The sequence below is a fragment of the Ochotona princeps genome, chromosome X (genome assembly GCF_030435755.1).
Source record: "Ochotona princeps isolate mOchPri1 chromosome X, mOchPri1.hap1, whole genome shotgun sequence".
Lineage (NCBI taxonomy): Eukaryota > Metazoa > Chordata > Mammalia > Lagomorpha > Ochotonidae > Ochotona > Ochotona princeps.
This window is the reverse complement of record NC_080865.1, coordinates 58,359,505-58,381,926: the sequence shown is the minus strand read 5'-3', so window position 1 is coordinate 58,381,926 and position 22,422 is coordinate 58,359,505. Positions and strand designations below refer to the sequence as shown.

Genomic DNA, 22,422 nt, shown 5'->3' with positions numbered 1-22,422 from the left:
TGTAAATGGAATAAACTATGGTATATTTTCATACAGCTTCTCCTATTGAGCATATTTTGTAGGTAACTGTATGCAATCGTGCATTCTCTTGTATTGTTGAGCCATACTTGATTGCATGGACAATCATATTTTGTCTTCTCATCAATTGATGTACATTTATTTTTTCCACTTTTGTCTATTTTGAATGATATTGCACTGAAAATGTGCACGCTTTTGGTTTGTTACATATTCAGCTATGATTCAAATTATCTGATCTTTTTAAAAGATATTTTTTTAAAAAAAGAAATTTAAAGACAGAGTTGCAGAGAAAGGAGGAAGAAAGCCAAAGAGGGAGGTGGGGAGAAAGAGGGAATCCTTCATCTGCTTGTTCACTCCCCAGAGAGCCACAGTTGCTGGAGGTCAACTGGTCTGAAGCTAGAAGTCAATAGCTTCTCCAGATCTTCCACATGGGTGCAGGAGCCCAAGCACTTGGACCATCTTCTGCTGCTTCCCTGGGCACATTAGCAGGGAGCTTATTTGGAAGTGGAGCATCCTTGAATCCAATTGGTGCTCATATGGGATGCTTTCTTCACAAGTGGAGCCACAATCTGGTATACCACAATATCAGACCTCAAATTACTTGTTCTATGTAATTGTGTGGTTAAGTTCTCTTAAAGCTGTCAAACTGTCACAACCCAAATGAGATTTTAAAACTGTTTTATTGTTATTTTAGTTATGTTTATATTTAGAAGCCACATTAAAATTTACATATGTATGAGATACCATGTTATATTTTGACATACATGCATAATGTAAAATCAAGCTAAATATATCTCCTCAAATATTTAACATTTTTGGGGTGAAATATTCAAGATTCTCTTTCCTGATTTTTTTCTTGAGAAGAACAGACAGGTCATCAACCTATACTCAAAATAATTTCAGAACATCTTACTCCTATCTAGGCGCAACTTAGTGTCCATCAGTGAAATGTTCCCATCCTTTCTCTAGCCTTTCCCTTCCAACTAATTAAAATTTCCTGTCCTTTTCTCAGCTTCCCCCCCCCAAATATTTGTATCTACCACACTTTTAAGTTCTATGAGACTGTTTTTTTTTTTTTTTTTTTTGACTTCTCATATGGATGGGTTCATCCAGTACTTGTCTTTCCATGCTTGGCTTTTTTAGCTTAACGCAGTGACCTCCAGTTCCATCCAGGTTGTTATAAATGACAAGAATTTTCCCCTTTTTATAACTGAGTTGTAGTTCATTGTCTACAGACACCACATTTTTTAATCCATTCATCACCGGATGGACACATAAATTTCCTCTATTTCTTGGCTATGATAAACACTGTTGAAATATATATAGGAATTTTGATGTCTCTCGTATAGGCAGATTTTATTTCCCTTGGATATATACGCATTAGTGGAAATGGGGAATTATGTCGTAGTTCTGTTGTCAATGATTCACTCTCAAAATGACCACAGTGGCTGGAGCCAAGAGCCCGGAGCCTCTTCCAGGTCTCCCACACGGTTACAGGGTCCCAACGCTTGGGGCCATCTTCAACTGTTTTCCCAGGCCACAAGCAGGGAGCCGGATGGGAAGTGGGGCTGCCAAGATTAGAACCAGCACCCATATGGGATCCTGGCATGTGCAAGGCTAGAACTTTAGCCACAAGGCTACCGTGCTGGGCCCTCTTATTACTTTTTAAAAACAATGTGTATCACCGTAAAAATCATGAGTAAACAAGATGACAGAGATTTTACTTAGCTTGATTTAATCCTTCTATATTGTATGCATGTATCAAAATCTCATATTGTGCCCCAGAAATGGATACAATTGCTCCATGTTATTTTAAAAATTACATCCATTAAGGAAGGAAAAAAATAAAAGAGCACCATGATTTACATGAAGCTGGTTAACGGCAGGGTTTCTTTTTCTGTCTGTTGCTAGATTTCCAGCACCCATACCAGGGTTTTGTTCAATAGGTACCCAATAAATACCACTTGAATAAGTTGCTTAATGACTAACTGATAAAATTAACTACAATGACTAAAATATTTCTAAAATCAATCATTACAAAAAGATATTAGCAAGATGAAATACTGTGCTTTAAAAAAATGTGAATTAAGTTTAAATCAACCTGAATTAGGCCAAGGATATTTACTTTTCTAAATGGGTTAGGCAGCATTTGATGCAACATCTAAATATAAAAGCAAAATCAGTACCCTAAGGTGCAAAGGTCTGACAGTTAAGTTCCCAAGATGGATTAGTGAGGGTAAGGATCACTGCTTTTATCAAGGCCAATGCTGCTGTATGATTTTGTTCATTGAACTTGTGCTTAACACTATTCAGTAGGTTTATTTGACTGTGAAATGCGTGTATGAGATACATGTGGGCTTCATATATTTTGGGGTTCTTGTATTGATTTGGATTATCTCCATAATCTGCCTTTTCCCAAAGCAATCAGTTTAGACTGTTCAAATAGTGTTTATTTTCCCTAGAATTTCAAACTTTTGCAATATTAGCAACTTTCTTCTCAAAGAGAGCCTATTTGTTTTTTAGGAAAATGGGGATTTTTATTGCATAAGTGAGTTTTTCATAACCTTTTGTATTTGGAGATCATTTTAAAGTTATATAAAAGTTACAAAGCAAATGGAGTTCCCACATACTCACCAACCCTTTCCCTCCACTGTTAATTTCTTACATCACCCTAGTGCATTTGTCAAAACTAACACATCAGCACTGATACATTACTGTTAACTAAAAGGTATGATATTTTAGTAATGGTTCAGCATCTTTGATAACTAAAATATGATTTGGAAGCTAAAGCCTTTAAAGCCGAGGAACCAAAAATCAGTTGATGATTAAGACATTCACTGATTATGCTTTTAATGGAATCCCAGCTATAAAACAAATTAAATGCAACTAAAGACTACTGCAGGAACCAAGGCAGGACGATCATTCACTTAAAATATATGAGTTATCCAGGATAATGAATTTGCTTCCCTGGTTGACATCTTTTTGTAGACTTGAATTTGGCCATGACAGTCTGGTTTTTCCTTTAAAAATGTTGTACTATAATGATTTCCCTGCTTATTTTGTTGTTATTTGTGTTTAATGACTAAGGAGTCCCATCACTACTGAACAGCCACCACCCTTGTTCTTAGAGCAATGACTGGGCTAGGATTGTACGATTATTCAAAATTCAAAATGTTCAAGCTTTTCAAAAAGAACTGTAATAATCTTTACTTTTACTGCCAAACCAAGTGATTTGTTTTTGTATTTCAAAAAGACTAGGTTCTAAGGTTAAGCATAGAGGTTTGAGGAAAATAATGAAGCCAATTATCTCTACAGTGATTAAAACTGTCAGGAATTGTATCTATGAAACACATTGAATCCGTCCTTTTTGTATGAATGCCACATTAACATGAGAATTTAAAATACAAATAAACACAAAGAAAAACTAAACATTAAAAATTAAGAAAAAAATGTCTACCTGACAGAGCAGGCATGAATTAAATAACACTTTGCGATTCTCTGAAGAAATATGATAGTGTCTCATCATTTTGAGATTTAGGGCCCAGCTCCTCTTTGCTTTCTGGTTGTTTAGATACTTTTCTACCAAAAAAAAATCCATCTAAAAAGTGCTAATGTATTTATTTTCACACATTTTTTCTTTCATTTGGGAATATGATAACATTTGGTTTTCCTCCTTAGTATTTCTGCTTATTAAAGATACTATAATCTTTGTATGATAATTCTCTTCATTTCAGGTCTAATAAAACAGTCATAATAATAATAACAAATTAGCATCCAGTGACCTATATTAATACATCCCTTTCAGAAAGTGGAAAATAAATAAAATGATCTTGGAAATAGACAATTGAAATGAAGACACAGATGTGATCGGCAAAGAGAAAAGAATGTGAGAAGCACAATTCTCAATATGAGATTTATACGGTTAGAAAGTTTTAGTGCTACCAGGATCATCTATCACTACTAACACGTGTGATTTTGAGAGCCATTGGATTAACTATTCATTGGCTGGCAAACACAGTCACATTCTATGCAGTGATCCTAATTCACCTCCCCAGAAACATCCCAAATGGACCTCACCTACCACTAGCTCTCTCTCCACTAAACCAGAGCTGCAAGAGGCCTGCAAGGGAAGAGCAGCGGATCCCATGGATTCGGAGCCACAGAGAGGTTGCACAGCCATCTTACCGCTATGGGAAGCACAGAGTTAAACTGATCCTGAACAAAGCTATTATTTTATTTGTGAGTGCTTTGATCAGAAATATGAAATCCAATATAGCCCCTTCCTCAACAACAAACTTTTTTTTATATATACAACACTTTGATCTTTCAAAAATACAATGGAACCATGTTAACACTGAGATTGTGATTTGGGAAAAAAAAAGTTGTAAAATGTAACTCTACATAAAAAAAAAAAAGACCCAAAACACTGATGGTAAAATTCCCCAAAACTTTGGGACGACAACAAAATCACTTTTAAACAGATACACTCACAAAGCAAATCAGGCACAGGATAAACCTATCAGTGTTGATTGCTACCTTTGAATGTATCTTTTTTTTTTAAAGATTTATTTATTTTTATTACAAAGGCAGATATACAGAGAGGAGAGGCGAGGCAGAGATGATGATTCACTCCCCAAGTGACTGCAACAGCCGGTGCTGCATCAATCCGAAACCAGGAGCCAGGAACCTCTTCCAGGTCTCCCACACAGGTGCAGGGTCCCAAGGCTTTGGGCCGTCCTCAACTGCTTTCCCAGGCCACAAGCAGGGAGCTGGATGGGAAGTGGAGCTGCCGGGATTAGAACCGGCACCCATATGGGATCCCGGCGCATTCAAGGCGAGGACTTTGGCCTCTAGGCCACGCCGCCGGGCCCTGTATATCGTTTTAAACAAAATTTAACAGCTGATCCTTCAGAACTGCTAATACATGACCTGATTTAAAAAAAAAATCAAAAACCAAACCAATACACTTTTAGTCTTAAGAATCAAAAAAGAGAAAATTTTAGTGCTCCACTTGAAAACTGTAACGAAACATTTGAAAATTTCTCATAAAAACATTTTATTTTACATTTAGTGGTAGAAATGGTCATTTGTTCAACATGTTGCTAATATGCTAACAGAAACATTGTTTTTTTTTAATTCCAATTGAGAATAAAACCTTATTTTCCTAAAATTTGTTCATAAAGAACTCTCAATGTCTGAGGAAGGTTTCTTTATTTTCACTAGAGAAGGAAATGACTTAACTGCAATCTGAGCTAAACCATATTTATAATTTTTTAAAATAAAAGTTTCCCCTTGAATACACTCCTGGAAAAATAACTTGGAGAAATTAACTTTATTAAACTCCAAACACAGTTTTATGTTCTTTATGCATTTCTGAGTAGAAAAAAAAACTGTTGGATTTTTCAGTTGTCTGTTGCTTTCTGTTGGGAAGATTAAAAAGACAGCATCCTAATGAGGAAGAGCTCTGACTGCGCTCACTGCTGAGAGTCCCAGCCTTTCCGTATAGCATGAATGTATTGAGTAACCAGCTGTCTGTCTGCCAGTATGTTCATTCCCAGATATTTGCGTATATTTTCTGGAAGGCTTCACAGCTGCTTGCCACTCTCCCAATCAAAATAGATTTCTACAAAGTTTAGTCTTTTTTTGAAACATTAAATATGTCCAGGTGTGTGTTTCATTCTCCTTTTGCAATAGGTTTTCTGAGAGCTCTTCAGCGATCATTAGCAAGATTGTCCAAGTGGGGAATATACATGAAAATTGTAATATAATTCCTGCAATCAATTAGTATTTCTCTGGTTCACAAATTAATATATTTAATTATATTGACTCAATTTATCTCACTCCTGTTTTGTTAGCACCTCTGTAATAAATAGTGCAAAATTTGGTGTTGTCAAATATACTTGAAATTCCTCTACTTTGTCCCTTGATGGTAATAGAGGATCTTGTCCAGATGGGACAAACTGTTAGCAAGAGATGCAGTCATCACCTAGTTTGCCAGCGTGGCTTAGGCTAGTAAAGACAATTAAGATTGTGTTATATGAAAACATGTTTCAGTGTTCACTCAACACCAGCATATTCCGTCATTGCTGATTATTAATTCAAACAACTTGACCATTGGATTGTGGCATTTACTCTGAGTTGCAATGTTGATTCATTCGCAGACATAAATCTGACACATTTATAAATCATTGGCACATTATATATTCCTTAAAAAGCAATACTTTCCATCATTGACAAAACTTGGCTCAATATACAAAAGTTCCATGTTTGATACACAGGTACCGCCACAAAATGTTGAGAAAATAGAAATAAACATTAATTTCTTCTGTACCAAAAAATGTTTGAAATCCACGCACTTTTTTTATAATAAGCATTTTTCATAAAATTTTTGAAAGTTTTAGAAAAAATTTATTTGAAAGACTGAGTTACATTGTGGGCAGGGAGGCAGAAAGAGATATCTTTCATCACTGTTTCACTCCCCAAATGGCTACCACATCGATAGCAGGGCCAGTTCAAAGCCAGGAACAAGTAGCTTCCTTTAGGTCTCCCATGTGAGTTAAGAGACGCAATTAACTGGGCTGTCTTCCACTGCTTTGCCAGGCATGTTAGGAGTGAGCTGGATCAGAAGTGGAGCAGCCAGGAATTGAACCAGTTCTATACGTGTTGTCAAAGATGCCAGGGTATTGATACTAAACACTAAAATTTTGAAGACTCCTAAAAATTAAGTCTTCTAAAATGATTAATAAAATCCATATTTTTATAAAGCAGTTTAGACTGCAATATTCCAGTACAAATAATTATTTTTCTTTTTTTCCAGTAAACGTTGCAGAATTTTATAGAATTTCAGCCATGAGTAGAATGAAAGAGCCACAACCAAACTCAGCCTTACATAGAATCAAAACAGGAATTTAGGGAAGCATATGACAATAAGTCCATGAGTGCAAATTTCGTTATCTGTGTTATACTTTTGTCATCTGTTCTATCAGAAGTTGCACAAAATATTGAATAAATATTTTAAATGAAATTGACATGCCACACATATTCTGGTAATTATTCTTTGAATTTCAATAAAGATATGCTAAAATCTTAGCATTACTGCAGTTGTAGGTGCCCATTATGGAATTGAGTAGAAAAGTTACTAAAATATGTAAAGAAAAAAATCAGGACCCGGCGCAGTAGCGTAGTGGTTAAAGTCCTCGCCTTGCACATGCCAGGATCCCATATGGTCACCGGTTCTAATCCCGGCAGCCCCACTTCCCATCCAGCTTCCTGCCTGTGGCCTGGGAAAGCAGTTGAAGATGGCCCAATGCCTTGGGACCCTGCAACCACCTGTGTGGGAGACCCAGAAGAGCTCCTGGCTCCTGGTTTCAGATTGGCTCAGCTCCGGCCTTTGCGGCCACTTGGGAAGTAAACCATCAGACGGAAGATCTTCCTATCTGTCTCTCCTTCTCTCTGTATATCTGAATTTCCAGTAAAAATAAATAAATCTTTAAAAAATCAACAAGATGTATTGAAAATTCCATGATTTCTGATTAAAAATTAATTAAAATAGAAGCATTAATAGTGAAAATGTAATTTTGATCACAGTTAAAATTTTATTCTCCTTTGAGAGAACCTTGTTTGCCAATTTATCTATTTAGAACTCATTTGAGAACAATAAGTTTGTAATAGCTTGCACACAGTTTACTTTAGAAACATGTTTCTTATTTCTTGTCACTTTTTAATTTAAACTTTGCATTCCTAAATTGCAGCTCAGCAGTTTCTCAGTGACTTCTAAGACCAGTCATGGTCTTAATTTACTGTGATATGAAATTTTAAAAGTACGTAAAATTTGAGACAAAACCCTAATCATGCTGTAAGTACAACAATGAAGAGTTAAGATTCAGGCTTGCCAATGCTTTTCTTTCTTTCTTTCTTTCTTTTTTAAGATTTTTATTGTTATTGGAAAGCCGGATATACAGAGAGGAGGAGAGACAGAGAGGAAGATCTTCCATCCGATGATTCACTCCCCAAGTGAGCCGCAAGGGGCCGGTGCGCGCCGATCCGATGCCGGGAACCAGGAACCTCTTCCAGGTCTCCCACATGGGTGCAGGGTCCCAATGCATTGGGCCGTCCTTGACTGCTTTCCCAGGCCACAAGCAGGGAGCTGGATGGGAAATGGAGCTGCTGGGATTAGAACCGGCGCCCATATGGGATCCCGGGCGTTCAAGGCGAGGACTTTAGCTGCTAGGCCACGCCGCCGGGCCCTTGCCAATGCTTTTCAAGAGAAATAAAGGCGTTGCCGAAAAGGCCTTTTGGATGTGAAGTGCGGGATTCTCTTTACTGACAGCACGTTCGCTGTTGTGTACTTTTCTTCTCCCGGAGGAAACGTGTGGCTTTAAGCTGCTTATGAGCCAGAGAAGTTTGTGATTTCCAATTTAAACAGAGGGAAGCTGTGCGATCTCAGTTGTAATTGGATTTTCGTCTATTTTAGGGCATGTGATAGTTACGTTAAGTTGTCATTTTTAAATTGTTTGGAGATGATTGTTTTATTTAAACATGACCAAGAGTACCCATTATATTTTAAGTGATTGGAAATGTGTTCTAGTTTTCATTAGGTACCTCTGAAGAAGAAAGTGGAATTTAATGGCCACAGATGAACACTGAAAGAAATACGCATTGCCACACATACAAACACATGCACACACATGCTTTTTTGTAGTTATTTAGGGAATATAAGTATCCGATGCTATGGATGATTTTACCCTGTATATGATATTGAAAAGTTTAAATGCTTGTTTTTCACATTTCCTTGAATGTTTTAAATAGCGTATAAAATTAAGATTGTGTATTATCTGTTAAATATCAAAAGGCACACTGATACCAATGAAGTTCAACAAAATGAAATAATTTTGTGCATTATAAATTAATACAAGCACAGTTAATACACTTTCTCTAATATATATATATAGCGTGTTAGAAGCTTCTGTGAACTTTTGTAACATTTTAATTTAAAACTCAGACATTTCTTTAGGTGCTGCCATACAAGCAATCAGCTAATTATCCAATAAAAATTAAAAGAGACATGCAATAGAAAATTCAATTAAATTGCATACACCTGCTTAATATGTTGAGAACTGTTTCTACAGGCAACCAAAATTATAATTATGTGTCACTAGCAAAGTATTTTTTTTTTATCTTCCATAACTCTACTTCCCATTGACTCACACAGCTTTTGCTCCATTTTAATATGGTTTTATATGGCTGCCCTAAAAAGCCATGACTATAGACACTCTCTTCATTTACTTGACCCTGGTACGAGTTGTCATACAAATAGTTAAGCACCAGGGCATTTTTAAATCAGTTTCTTTAACAACACTAAAGAAGATGACACAACTTCACAAGGGTCATGTTTTTGTCCCTATTTAATTGAGTACCCATTCATTTCAGACACAAGTGAGCCTTCTTAATCCTGCAGTCACGTTGGTGGCTTCTATGTAAGACCAACCTATGTAAAAGAAAGTGAATGATAAATACCAGTGTTTAGGTTCTTATTGAATTTCACCCTTTTGGGTCTATTGCTGGTGATGAAGGGGGGTGAAGCAGCATAGCATTAATCTTCCAGGTGAAACAGTCAAAGGCATTTTTCGAAGTGCAAAAGTCCTGTCTTAAGAGGATTCTGTGTTTGCAGATAAATTCCATAGTCCACCAGCAACACTGCGCACTCCAAACTATAAATGATGACAGCTACCTCTGGGAGAATAGAATTAGGAAGGGGGTCAGGGCCTTGGGGATTTCATGCTTTTACACAATGCTGCACTTAGAAATTGTTACAATAAGCACATCACTTGCAATGATTGTGTGTTTAAAAACAAAACATTGAGGCGTTTACTGATTCACAGAATTTCACTCTCCCCCAGATCCAGCCTACACGAAGGTTTTCGTGGCTGGTTTGCCGTGTTTCTCTGCCCCATCATCTCTATGTTTCTCCAAAATGTACTTGCCTACAGCCACATTTCTGCTCAATTGGTTACGTGTGCTTTGGGGTTAATCTGATAAATTAATCGCAATGAAAGTGTGGCTCAAGGCGTTTTGTAGTTTTCTAAATCCTTCTCACATATTGGCTCAGGTAACTCAGAGTTACCTTACAGGAATGAATCTTGGGAAGTGAAATACTTGAGAAATCTTAAATCAAAACATGTAAGTATTCATTAGTTTTTAACCGCCTGTGAGGCTGCATTGGTACTTTACTGTTCTAAGCTGATGATACTGAGAATAGTATTTGAGAACTGTTATCTTTCATTATAGTTTCCAAACACCAAAATATAAAAATCTACAGAAACTTTAAAAGCTGGCATCCATGAGCCTACTTGTGAGTTGTATGTGTACATTTGATTTTAAATAATTTTAGGGAATATAGGAGATTCTTCCATACCTGATTGACGCAATGATTTTTGGTGTTTTGTTCAAAGGCAACTCTGATCCCTTTTTGAAGAATGGCAGATTCTCATCGGAAAGAAACAACAATTTTTGGATACATTTATTGAAAGAATAGATAACTATCTGGGTCATTAATACCTTAATGAAAATTAATTAGTATTAGTTAAGAGGCCTTGTTTTAGAACAAAAAATGCATGCTTCTCTAATAGATTCCCCAGATTTACAAAAAAAAGCACTTTATTGCTTTATTTTCCAAAGTATGTGTTTGATTTTATAGTTTGAAAATAACTTCCTTGACATTAATATGACCCAGTCACTAGTTGCTCTATTAGACTAACTTTAAAAAGCTTGATACAAGTATCATCATGAAAGGGTTAATTCCATATACATTACAATGGCAGTTTTTTTAAACACTTGTTTATTTTTATTGGCAAGGCATATTTCCAGAGAGGAGGAGAGATGCAAAGAGAGATCTTCCATCTGCTGGTTCACTTTCCAAATGGCTGCAACAGAGCTAAGCTGATCTGAAGCCAGGAGCCCGGAGATTCTTCTAGGTTTTCCACGTGGGTACAAGGTACTTAGGCCCTGGACCATCCTTCCCTGCCCTCCCAGGACACATGCAGGGAGCTGAATTGGAAGTGGAGCAGCCAGGGCAGGAACTACCACCTATATGTGATCCCAGTTTCTGTAAGGGCTGGATTAGTTGATTTAGCCATCATGCCACCACCTCACCACCACATTTTTTTTAAAGATTCATATACTTTTTTCGGAAAGGCAGATCTACAGAGAAAAGGATAGACAGAAAGATCATATCACAGTTTTTAAACTTGTAGTCGTATAAAAAGTTTGAAGACTGCTTAAGAGAAGCAAGTAATGATATTATGATAAAGAATTGTTTTTCAAAACAACATATTTGTGTTCAATAGAAGATGTGTTTCAAAGTTTTGATACTAAATGTTGCTGTCCTAGATTTTTGTCTTTCAATAACCAATGAGCATTTTTAAGTTGTATTTACACAGGAGATTTTAGCTGTGTCACATCAAATTTTGAAAAAGGCATTGCAAGGGAACTATCAGTAAAACATCTGCAACAAATGGCACAAATTCCTTTATTTTCTCATGTGATTAATGACACTGTTGGGAAACGTGGGTGGTTTGTTTTTATGCTTTCTTCATGTTTCCATCCTCTCAGTTGTTTATGAACAAATTTTTTTTTCAATTTTTTCTCCAAATTCTCCCAGTATCTCTGAGGACAAGTAATCCAAATCTGATTCTCAGGTTAATACTTCTCCCACTGATTCTCCTAGAGTGTCCCTCAATCCTTGGTTAATAAGTGATAGAATCGGATTCAGAAGTGGAACTGTTGCGACTTGAACTGATGCTTTGATAGGGAATGCCAAAACTGCAAGTGATGACTTAACCTACTTCCACCTCATGTCATAACCTTATCTCATGTTCTTTTCTGAGTTTAAGGACAACCAAGGAAACAAGCAAATTAAGAAAATAGCAAGAAGGAAAAGAAAAGAAATAATCTGAGGGCTAACTCATGGTATTATGGGTTAATCTGCCACCTGACATGTTAGCATCCCAAATGGGTGGCCAATTTGAGTCCCAGCTGCTCCACTTCCAATCTGGCTACCTGCAATATCCTGAGAAGACATCAGAGGATGGTTCAAGTATTTGGGCCCCAGCACCTGCATGGACAACCTGGATGAAGTTCCTGGATGCTGGATTCAGCTGGCCTAGCTGTGGCTGTTGCAACTATTTGGGAAGTAAGCCAGTAACTAGAAGATCTCTCTCTCTCTCCCCAATTCAGTCTCTGTAGCTCTGCCTTTCAAATAAAATCATCTTTTAAAAAATAAAAACAATCAATAGCCTTAAAAAAGATTAATACTGGGGAGAGCAGAGTTGAACATAGCAGGTAAAGCCACCATCAGCCAGTTTGAGTCCTAGGTTCTCTACTTCAAATCAAGATCTCTGTTAACGCAACTGGCAAAACAATGAAATATAGCACAAGTACTGGGCAGCCCTTCAACTGCCCGGGAGACCCAGAAAAGTCTCATGGCTGCCAACTCCTGCCTGCTGGCTTTGACCTGGTCCAGCCCTGGTTGTTGTGACCAGTTGCAGAACTGATGAAAGGTTTCTCTATCTGTGTTGTTCCTTCTCAAATTCGCTCTCTCTTTAATTCTGCCTGTCAAATAAATAAAATAAATCTTACAGTGACTTGTTTATAGTTACACTTGGGGAAGCAGTGATACGTTTTACAAATGGCCAGTAAAGAATGCTTTTGCTTTTTCCTCAATATTGTTTATAGCCTTAATGATTTCTATATAATTTTTGTATTAGCAAGAAACCTTTGATGTTATTTAATGTAATACGATATAGTATTATGTTTCAGAATTAGCTGTGAGACCCAAATTCAGGAAGAGTTGGCTTTGAGTCCCCAGTCCTGCACTGCTGTTACAAGCCCTTGAACTTTTCAAAACACATGTCTTCATCTTCAAGTATGCAGAGAAAGCAAGTCACTCCTAAGAATGGTACAGGAATCACAGGAGATAACCCATAGGAAAATGCTTTCTGATCTGTTGAAAGCCATTCAAATGTGAAATATTTAATTCAACATGCTCTAGATTCTGCTTATCTCTAGAGCCAAGCCTGTCTTTGTTCATTTTCTCTTTTCCAGCTCTCTTTTCCCTTTGCTCATTAAACACTCTAAACTTACTTCTGCCCTAGAGGTTTTGAACAGGCTGTGCCTGCTTCCTAGAATGCACTTCCTTCTGATCCTGGTGTGGCTGGATCTTTCTTGCCAGTAAGCTTAATCAAAAATCATCCAAGCATTCATGTGAGGGCTGGGCCACCTTGGTTCAAAATTCTCCCGATACTCGGTGATCAGACAGGTCCATTCAGTTGTATATTTAACCTTTTCGTCTCTGAAGTTTGACTATTAATAGGTACTGGAGGAAATTGTTTTAGAGATTAAATCTTTCCGTATTTAGGTAAATAAAATGTATACACATAAATGTTTTCTGTTTTAAAATGTTGGCACCGTCCTTAACCATCTCCAGTCTAAACTATCTCCCTGTTCAACTCCTTAGTAGTTTCCTTATCTCTATAATTCTTATTGTTCACCACTATATTTTGTGTACCTCTCTCCCTACTTATTCCTCTATCTATCTGTTTCTCTTCTTGCCCTGCTAGAAGCTAAGTACTGTGAAGTTGTGGATAACTTATGTTTTTTATCCTACACCTCCAGTGTCCCAAAATTGCATGGTGAACAAGAGGGACTTGATAAATATTTGTGCCTGAACTCTTAATTTTTGCACAGCCTTTGCTCCCTGCCTTATGACTGATACTTAGAGAATGGAAGTAACTTACCCAACAGTGACAGAATTACTTTAATGTCAGAATTGAGTTTGTTTCTTCATTCTTGGTTAAAGCCAAGAGTTAGAATTAAGGAGTCTTGTGTTTAAGGTCTATTTATTTTTTTACCCAGCTTTTGGATAATGGGTATGTAATTTAAACACATTAAACCTTATCATCCTCAATTGTGTAAAACTAGGGAGGAGATATGAGACCAGCCCAAGAGGTAAAATCAAAGGTGTTGAAGATTTATCGCCCCTATCCCGCCCCAAAACCAGAACATGTGACCTGAAGACCCCAAATCTCCAACATTCTTGGCATGCTGAGAATTCTGCAGGAAGCAGACTTCATGGTGAGATTGCAGGCTGCCTTGCTGGTGAAGCGTGCCTGGAGAGGTGTGAGGCATCCTCACCATCTTCCTCTTCCAGTGATTGTGGCCTAAACGTATCTGAGTACAAAGTTCTGTTAGATTATTTTCCTAGTTAGATCTGTTTGCTTACTGATATCGGTTCCTGTGACTCATATTTACTTCTCCTATTGCCATGAACCAGGTTATTGTTGCCCAAATCCCTTATGATCTATGGTTAGAGTAGCTTGCCTACTATTGTTTAGTTCACTAGTAACTTTTAACTGTATGCTTGCCCTGCAAAAATCATGGTGTAAGTTGCCAAGTAAAACTCAATAAAGTGTGCATTGGCTCATCTGGCCTTTTCATCCCCTGTGTCCCAATTTTTCTCAGTGTGGTCGTCACACCTGGAGTCCCGGTCAGCACTAGAGGAACCCCTGAGACAGAGGCAGGATTTATAGGCGTGTATAGCTTCCAATTTGGCAATGGAGTTAGGAACATTAGAGCAAATAATATTTGTAATGACCTGGAAAATGCATTTGTACTATTCATGATATTTGGTTCAGTCTTTTTTTATTAAATCTTTGTTTATTTTTATGTAAAGACAGAGTCACACACAAACAAACACACACAGAGAACGAGAAAATGAGAGACAGAGAGAGAAGAGAGAATCATTGATCTACTGGTTTACTCTCTAAATACATTGAAAAGCAAGAGCTGTGCTATGCCAAACTCAGGAATTTCATCTCATCTCAGTCTCTATATGAATGTCAGAGACCAGAGTCCTTAGGCATCATGGCTTGCCTCCTCGGTATGTTAGAAGGAAGCTGGGTAAGAAGCAGACAAGACTCAAACCAAGCATTCCATATAGAATGCACACTATACAAGCAATATGTTTATTTTACTGTGCTGCAAGTTTCACCCAAATTCACTCTTTCTACTCAAGAGAGACAATGGATTGTCACCACATTCTGCATCACATCAATGTCATCCCATGGAGTCTTTAAGATATTTTTCTCTAGGGTGACTTGGACAATATTTTCCAATTTGTCTTTCACATCAAATTGTTCTCCTTTCAGTCATTTTGATCCAAACTGATTAAGGATTTCTCATCCAATCATTGTACTTATGAAACCACCATGTGTGCTAAAGGTACTATAAAATGAACTTAAACTACCAAATTCTGATGTTTTGCATAGCTTTTGATAGTTAAACTTCTATTTGAAAGCTTTACCATGTTCATTATGCCATAATTGTTGGGCTGCATCTGTTGTAGTTAGACATCAATAGATAATGCTTATGTCCCACTATCTGTTTTGTTCATGTTTTCCAGTGTGAGGCCATCTTGAGAGCTGATACAAGTCATCTTCTCTTAACTTGGAACACAATACATTTCAGTGGATGGATCTGGACCTTTTAGATAGTGATCTTTCAATATCTTCTTTCTAGTACTTAGAAGCAATGGCAATTAGGTCCTGTGATCTTTCAAGGTGGAATTAAATGGAAGGAGTATTATGCATTTTGTTCATTTCCATGCATGCTGAAAAATGTGAATCCATATATTAAAAAATAACGGCTTGTTTTTAGTATCAGGTTATTTCTTACCTATGATATCTATAAAGGAAATATTTCAAAATGACCAGGGGAATTGATTGCTTCAATGAGAAATTTAAAACCCTGGTTCTCTTGGATATTAATGGATAAAGCTCTGGTGATGTCTGGGCCTGACAGTCACAGGATTTTGACAGGTAGCCTGGGACACATTGAATTATGTAGTGGATTGTGATATCTGGCCAAAAATCTTGGTCAGAATGATGCTTGGAACAAATCTTAAATTTGCTTTGCTTACATGTGTGTATTACATTGTCACAAAGCAGGAGGAAACCAGGCTAGTAGGTGACCAAACTGAGAAATATAGGTTACAAAAAAAAAAGTAAAAATGCAGGATGCAAAAATATTGAAATGCTCTGCCTTCTTTTGTGCTGTGGATTTCTGCAAGGCAAGGAATGCTTTCTTTAACACCATTAGACAAATTAGAATATTTTAAAAGATTATTAATTGTGAGAAGTAAAACACAGTAAGAAAAGTGATTTTGGAGTTTGTCAGTGTAATTATTCTGTATTCTGTCAAAACTTAGGTATGAGAACATTGACTTATTTTTAATAATAATTTCAGAAATTACACCAGCCAGAGGGGAAAATAAAGTGCAAGTGGAAATTAAAGTTTCAAATAACTAAAAGAGTCATTGAATTTCATTTTTTAATTATAAACTTAGGAAATAAGGAAAAGAGGTGAAGGGGTTAGTGTTGTGTGTGAAGCTGCCGAGTGTGACACCAGCATCCCATATAGATATCAGTTTGAATCCTGACTGTTCCACCTATGATCCATCTCACTGCTAATGTCTTGAGACAAGCAGCTGAAGATGTCTCAATTGTTTGGACCACTGCATCCACGTTGCATACCTGGGAAAAGTTCCTGGCTCTCGGCCTAGGCCTGCTCCAGTCCTGGCTGTGGAAGCCATTTGGAATGAAACCAATGGGCAGAAGGTATCTTTCTATGTTTCTCCATCTTTATCATTCTGACTTTCCAATAAGAAAATCTTCTTTAGAAAAGAAATGTAGCAGGCACAATTTAATAAACATACAGAAAAAATTAATATTTTATTATTACCGATGTATACATAAACATTTTAACTTATTTTATTATTGTAAAGTAAAACTGAAACTTGATTTTGAGCTAAATATGGTAAATATATGTGACTATGTATTTGACAAATATATTGATAAGTAGAAAATGTATTGTGGGAAATATGCTCCTCTAGCTTAGCTAAAACTATGATCAAGTAAATATTGAAACAATTTCATAATAGAAATGCCCTGAAAACATATTTTGGCTGAATGCCAAATGACTATAATTAAAATGAGTATTTGTTTTTAAGTTGAATAGTGACATGATAGAGTGAATTTTTTAAAGATTTATTTATTTTTATTAGAAAGTCAGATATACAGAAAGAGAGACAGAGAGAAAAGAATTTCCATCTGCTGGTTTCCTACCCAAGTGGCCAAAACAGGCAGAGTTGAGCTGATCTGAAGCCAGGAGTCAGGAGTGTCTTCGTGGTCTCCCATGTGGGTACAGGGTCTCAAGTCTTTGGGGCATCCTTCACTGCTTTCCCAGGCCACAGGCAGGGAGCTGGATGGGAAGTGGAGCAGCCAAGTCATGAACCTGCGCCCATAGGAAATCCCAGTACAAGAAAGTGAGGATTTAGCCACTAGGCTATAATGCCAGGCCAGATTGAATGAATTTTTAAAATAAAAATAAAATGTACATAAATTGAAGTATGATGAATTTTTTAAATATAAAAGTAACATACTTCTATTTTAAAGCACAGAAAACTTAAATTTTATTACTAATGGTGTAGGATACTGTTGCAATGATGTTCTTTAATCTTTTCCTGAGTAAACAACAGAAGGATGTAGACAACACATAATGTGTTTCTAACTTCCTAATCTCTGAAAGTCTCTACAATATTTGTTCAATAATCAATGTCAATGGTATAATTGGTTTCTCAGTGACATTCAGTTCTTTAAATATGTAATCCCGTAGTGATTCTAGTGGAAAAATACAAAACTGATTTTCAGATTTATATTCAGCCTTTGCTTCAAAGCATATGAAAGGTCTTAGAAGATGATGTTTTGGGTGCTTCCATGTGTGTCTCTGTTCTCTCTCTGAGTCTCGTTCCTTCTCCCCGGGAGCTAATAATATTTAATGCTTTCATTTTTGAGGTGAAGCACCTAAACCAAGCCAAAATGAGTTCAAAAGACACAAAACAAATAGTTCTAAGTTGGTTCTGAATTGAAATTGTATGAAATGTCATATTTACATAAGACAGAGAGATTGACTAATCGTAATGGTTAGTCATAGTATACATACAACACTTCTCATAATAGAACACTGATTGAAATATAGGAAAGATAGGAAGTTAATTTTGTAAATAAAGCAATACAATTCTTAATGAGGAAAATATGATAATAACTTTGAGGAGTTAATCAGATCTCAACTTCATTGATAGAAACTTAGAGTAGCAGCATGCCATTATTTACTTCATGCTATGCTGTAGTCATATTGTCTTAAAAGATTAGCAGAGCATAGTGACTAGGCTAGTCATCATGAATATTTCAGTGGATAGATTGACTGATTGGCAAAAAGAATTTTCCCATTGGAAAATTGTAGAAGTGCTGAAAACAATTGGCAAGAACACATTTCAGAAGATGTGTTAGAAAAACATAATGTAGAAAATGACAAAAGCCAAAAAAGGAAATCTATTCAATAATGAATGAAAAGAAACTCATGACAATTACTTATTTTCTTTTTTAATTAATGAACTGTTTAATTAATACTTTTACGATACAATTTCTTTTTTTTTCTTTTTTAAAATGTATTTATTATTTTTAATTCATCAATTACATTGTATTATGTGACACAGTTTCATAGGTACTTGGGTTCTCCCCACCCCTCCCCAAACCCTCCCACCATGGTGGATTCCTCCACCTTGTTGCATAACCACAGTTCAAGTTCAGTTGAGATTCCCCCATTGCAAGCATATACCAAACATAGAGTCCAGCATCTTATTGTCCCGTCAAGTTCAATGGCTTCTTAGGTATAAAAAATATGGAAAGCTTCACGAATTTGCGTGTCATCCTTGCGCAGGGGCCATGCTAATCTTCTCTGTCTCGTTCCAATTTTAGTATATGTGCTGCCGAAGTGAGCACTACGATACAATTTCATAGGAACAGGATTCCCTTCTCCACCTCTACATCTCACCTTCACCCTCTCCCCTCCCAGTTTTCTCCTATATTATTACAATACTATACTAGTTGTTGTCCTTGAACAAGCCCAACGTTCTGCTATTCAGTGTATCATGGAATTGTACGTATAAAAAAAGGGCAGAAAATCTGTTGTCCTATTGTCACAGTACATTTAATAGTCACATTGGGAGTCATCCTTTTATTTGCGAGTGGAGATGCATATTGTAACCCAGATGTTCCCAAAAAGAGGACTGGGTAAAGAAACAGTGCTGCATTTTCTCCATAGAATATTACTCACCCATTACAAGGAATGAATTTTTTTGCAACAAAATGATCCCTACTAGAGACTATTACGCTCAATATGATAAGACAATCCCAAAAGGACAAATAGCATAAGTTCTTTTTAATATTTGGCAACCTCCATGCAAAATACAAGATAGATATATAGGTGAAAAATGCATATACAAAAAAGTCTCATAGATGAACTGTGTAATAGAGATTAGCAAGATAGTTATTTCTAACTTGATGATTTCTGACACATACACAAAACACAATACATGGGAAAAATCATACATGTGCTATAAATGAGAGGGTGTCTCTACTTTTTTTCCAGGATAATCTGGAATTAATATTCTCCATGAAAAAAGAGATAGAGAGAATGAAAGAAAGAAAAGGAAGGAAGGAAGGAAGGAAGGAAGGAAGGAAGGAAGGAAGGAAGGAAGGAAGGGAAGGAAGGAAGGAAGGAAGGAAAGAAGAAAGAAAAAGAGGTCTGGGTACGTGTATCCTAGCGGCTAAAATTCTCACATTGTATGTGTCAGGATCCCATATGGGTGTCGGTTCTTAAACCGGCTGCTCCACTTCTTTTCCAGCTCCCTGCTTGTTGCCTGGGAAAGCAGTTGAGGATGGCTCAAAGCCTTGGGACCCTGCACCCACTTGGGAGACCAAAAAAAGGCCTCCTGGCTCTTGGCTTTGGATTGGCTCAGGTCCAGCTGTTGTGGACACTCGAGGAGTGAACCAGTGGATGGATGATCTTTGTTTGTCTCTCCTTCTCTCTGTAAATGTGACTTTCTAATAAAATAAGTAATTAAATAAATCACTTTAAAAAATGGAGCATCATTTGCATCTGTGTTTATCATGAGCATACTTTATTACTATGCCATTGAGAGAAGAAAGAAATGTTTAGGGGCCAGCAGGGTGGTATAGCAGAATATTCCTGTACCTGTGGCACCCCCATCCCATATGAGTGCCAGTTAGAGTTCCAATTGCTCCACTTCCAATCCAGCTCCCTGCTTATGGCCTAGGGGAGCAGCAAAGGATGACACTGGTCCTCGGTCCCCTGCATCCACATGAGAGGCTTGGAGGAAGCGCCTGGATTCCAGTTTCAGAACAGCAGATCTCTGAACCTTTCAACCACTTGATACAGAGGCCATGTCTACAGAGGTTACTTAGATATTTACTGGTTTCTGATTTAAGTTCCTAAGTCCCATCTTCCTAAAAAATACTATTTGTATATGAAATAATAAGGTACAATAATGGCCAAGTTCTGTTTTGCATTAAGATCTCTGAATGTTTCACAGGAGGGTTGCCCATTTATCAAAAGAAATAGCAGGGTCTGGTACCATGCCCCTGCTTCCCATCCAGCTCCCTGCTTGTTGCCTAGGAAAACAGTTGAGGATGGTACAAAGCCTTGGGACCCTGCACCTGCATGGGAGATCCAGAAGAAGCTCCTGGCTCCTGGCTTTGGAACGGCATAGCAACAGGCGTTGTGGTCACTTGAGGAATGACTCATCGGATGGAAGGTCTTCTTCCCTGTCTCTCCTCCTCTGTATATCTGATTTTGCAATAAAAATTTTAAAATCTTATAAAAAAGAAATAGGAAATGCATTATCCTTACCATTTTAAACAGGCTAATAGTGAAGTTTGCAAAAATGTCATCTCTCGACCATTGATGAAAATCGTAACAGCATCTCATGAACTGTCAGTGTAATAGCAGTTTCAATTACTCGCCTTTTAGATGTTGAGTGTCAAATCTGAGCGGTGAAAATGTCAAACTGTCGAAAATGTATATCATAGGCATTTCTTTTTTATATTGTTAAGGTTTATGTAAATACAGCACAGTGATTCTCCTTATAGAGCTAATGCTGCTTCTTCCTCCTATGCAATAATATTATTCAGAATGAGATTGGCTGAAGCAAAGTCTGTATTTTGGTGTAATTTGTAGAGGGTTATTTGATACTGGTAAGAGTAAAGTTAAGCTTAGAAAATTTACTTCCCAATGCAACATCCGTTATGTTCTACAGTTGACATTTTCAATGGCTCAGTAATTGTAGGAAAGGAAATGGCAGGAGTGTCCGGATTTGGTTTAGACTTCACCAAAATTCTGTTAGGGCCTATCATACTGAGTTGAGATCAGCCTGACCAATGGAATACTTTGGTTTTTATATTTCTGAGTTGAAAATGAAAATATTTTTCCATGTTAATAGAGTTTCAAGGCAAGGAAATTAATAGAGGAGAGAGAAGAGTCATTCTTATATGTTTTTTATGAACCAGTTTTACATTTTGGAATTGCATTATCATCACTGAAATGTAGCCAACAATAGAACAAATCTGCATGTGGTGCTGGTGACATCAAAGACAAAACATATCCTTATCGAAATCCCTATCCCCAGGTCAGTTAATGCTTTCATCTGAACTGCTTGGATGCATGGCATGTAATAAGCTGTAAGCACATACCCAATATAATAATCTTGAATGATTTCATTAGAATATGTCAATAATGAAAGCCCCACTTGCAGTGAAGTCAGGAACAGATTACTAATGAACAAATCCTTGTCAGGATTGCAACAAATGCTCTGGACTCCTAAACTTGCAAATGCACTTGCAAGTTGTTAATGCTCATGTTATGAGAATTATGCCTAAAGCCAGAGGTGTAACTTTAGTCCCACCATTAGGCTCTCAATCAAATGGCTTTTATTATACTTTCGTTCTGAAAAGTGCTAATTCTTCAATTCTCTGTCTCCTAATTTATCTTCTTGTCCTGCTTGCTCAGGAAGTTATGTTATAATACTCAGTGTGTAACAATCTTTTTACTATAGCTCTGATTATAATTGTAATTCTGCCAGCTAAGATTTATGAACAGTGATCAGTATGATATTCAGAATGAAGAGATAAATTAGCAACTGCATTTTTTAAAAGCCATTAATAAAAGTTCTATAATTGCAAAGTTAAATTAAACATAATTAATAAATTTGACATTATATGATTTTTTTTTCATTTTATGGAGGAAAATCCTTGAAGATCTACAGATTTTCTAACAAAGATATGAACTACATAAAAAGTACTTATTATTAGAAATGTCCCATTGCCAGTGTTGTAGGAGTTTAAAAGGGAATATTTCCTTATGTTTTCCTAGATCAAACCCTTTAAAAGTGTCACTGGCATGGAAATTGTCAAGCCACTAAAGTACTTATTACCA

The 22,422-nt window shown here is 36.8% G+C and overlaps 1 non-coding gene across 1 annotated transcript; it reads right to left on the bottom strand.

Moving 5' to 3' along the window:
• Positions 1–18,804: 18,804 nt before the first annotated feature.
• On the bottom strand, positions 18,805–18,911 carry LOC118760504 (U6 spliceosomal RNA). Its single transcript, XR_004996812.2, has one exon. It is a non-coding gene; the product is annotated as a U6 spliceosomal RNA (small nuclear RNA).
• Positions 18,912–22,422: the final 3,511 nt, after the last annotated feature.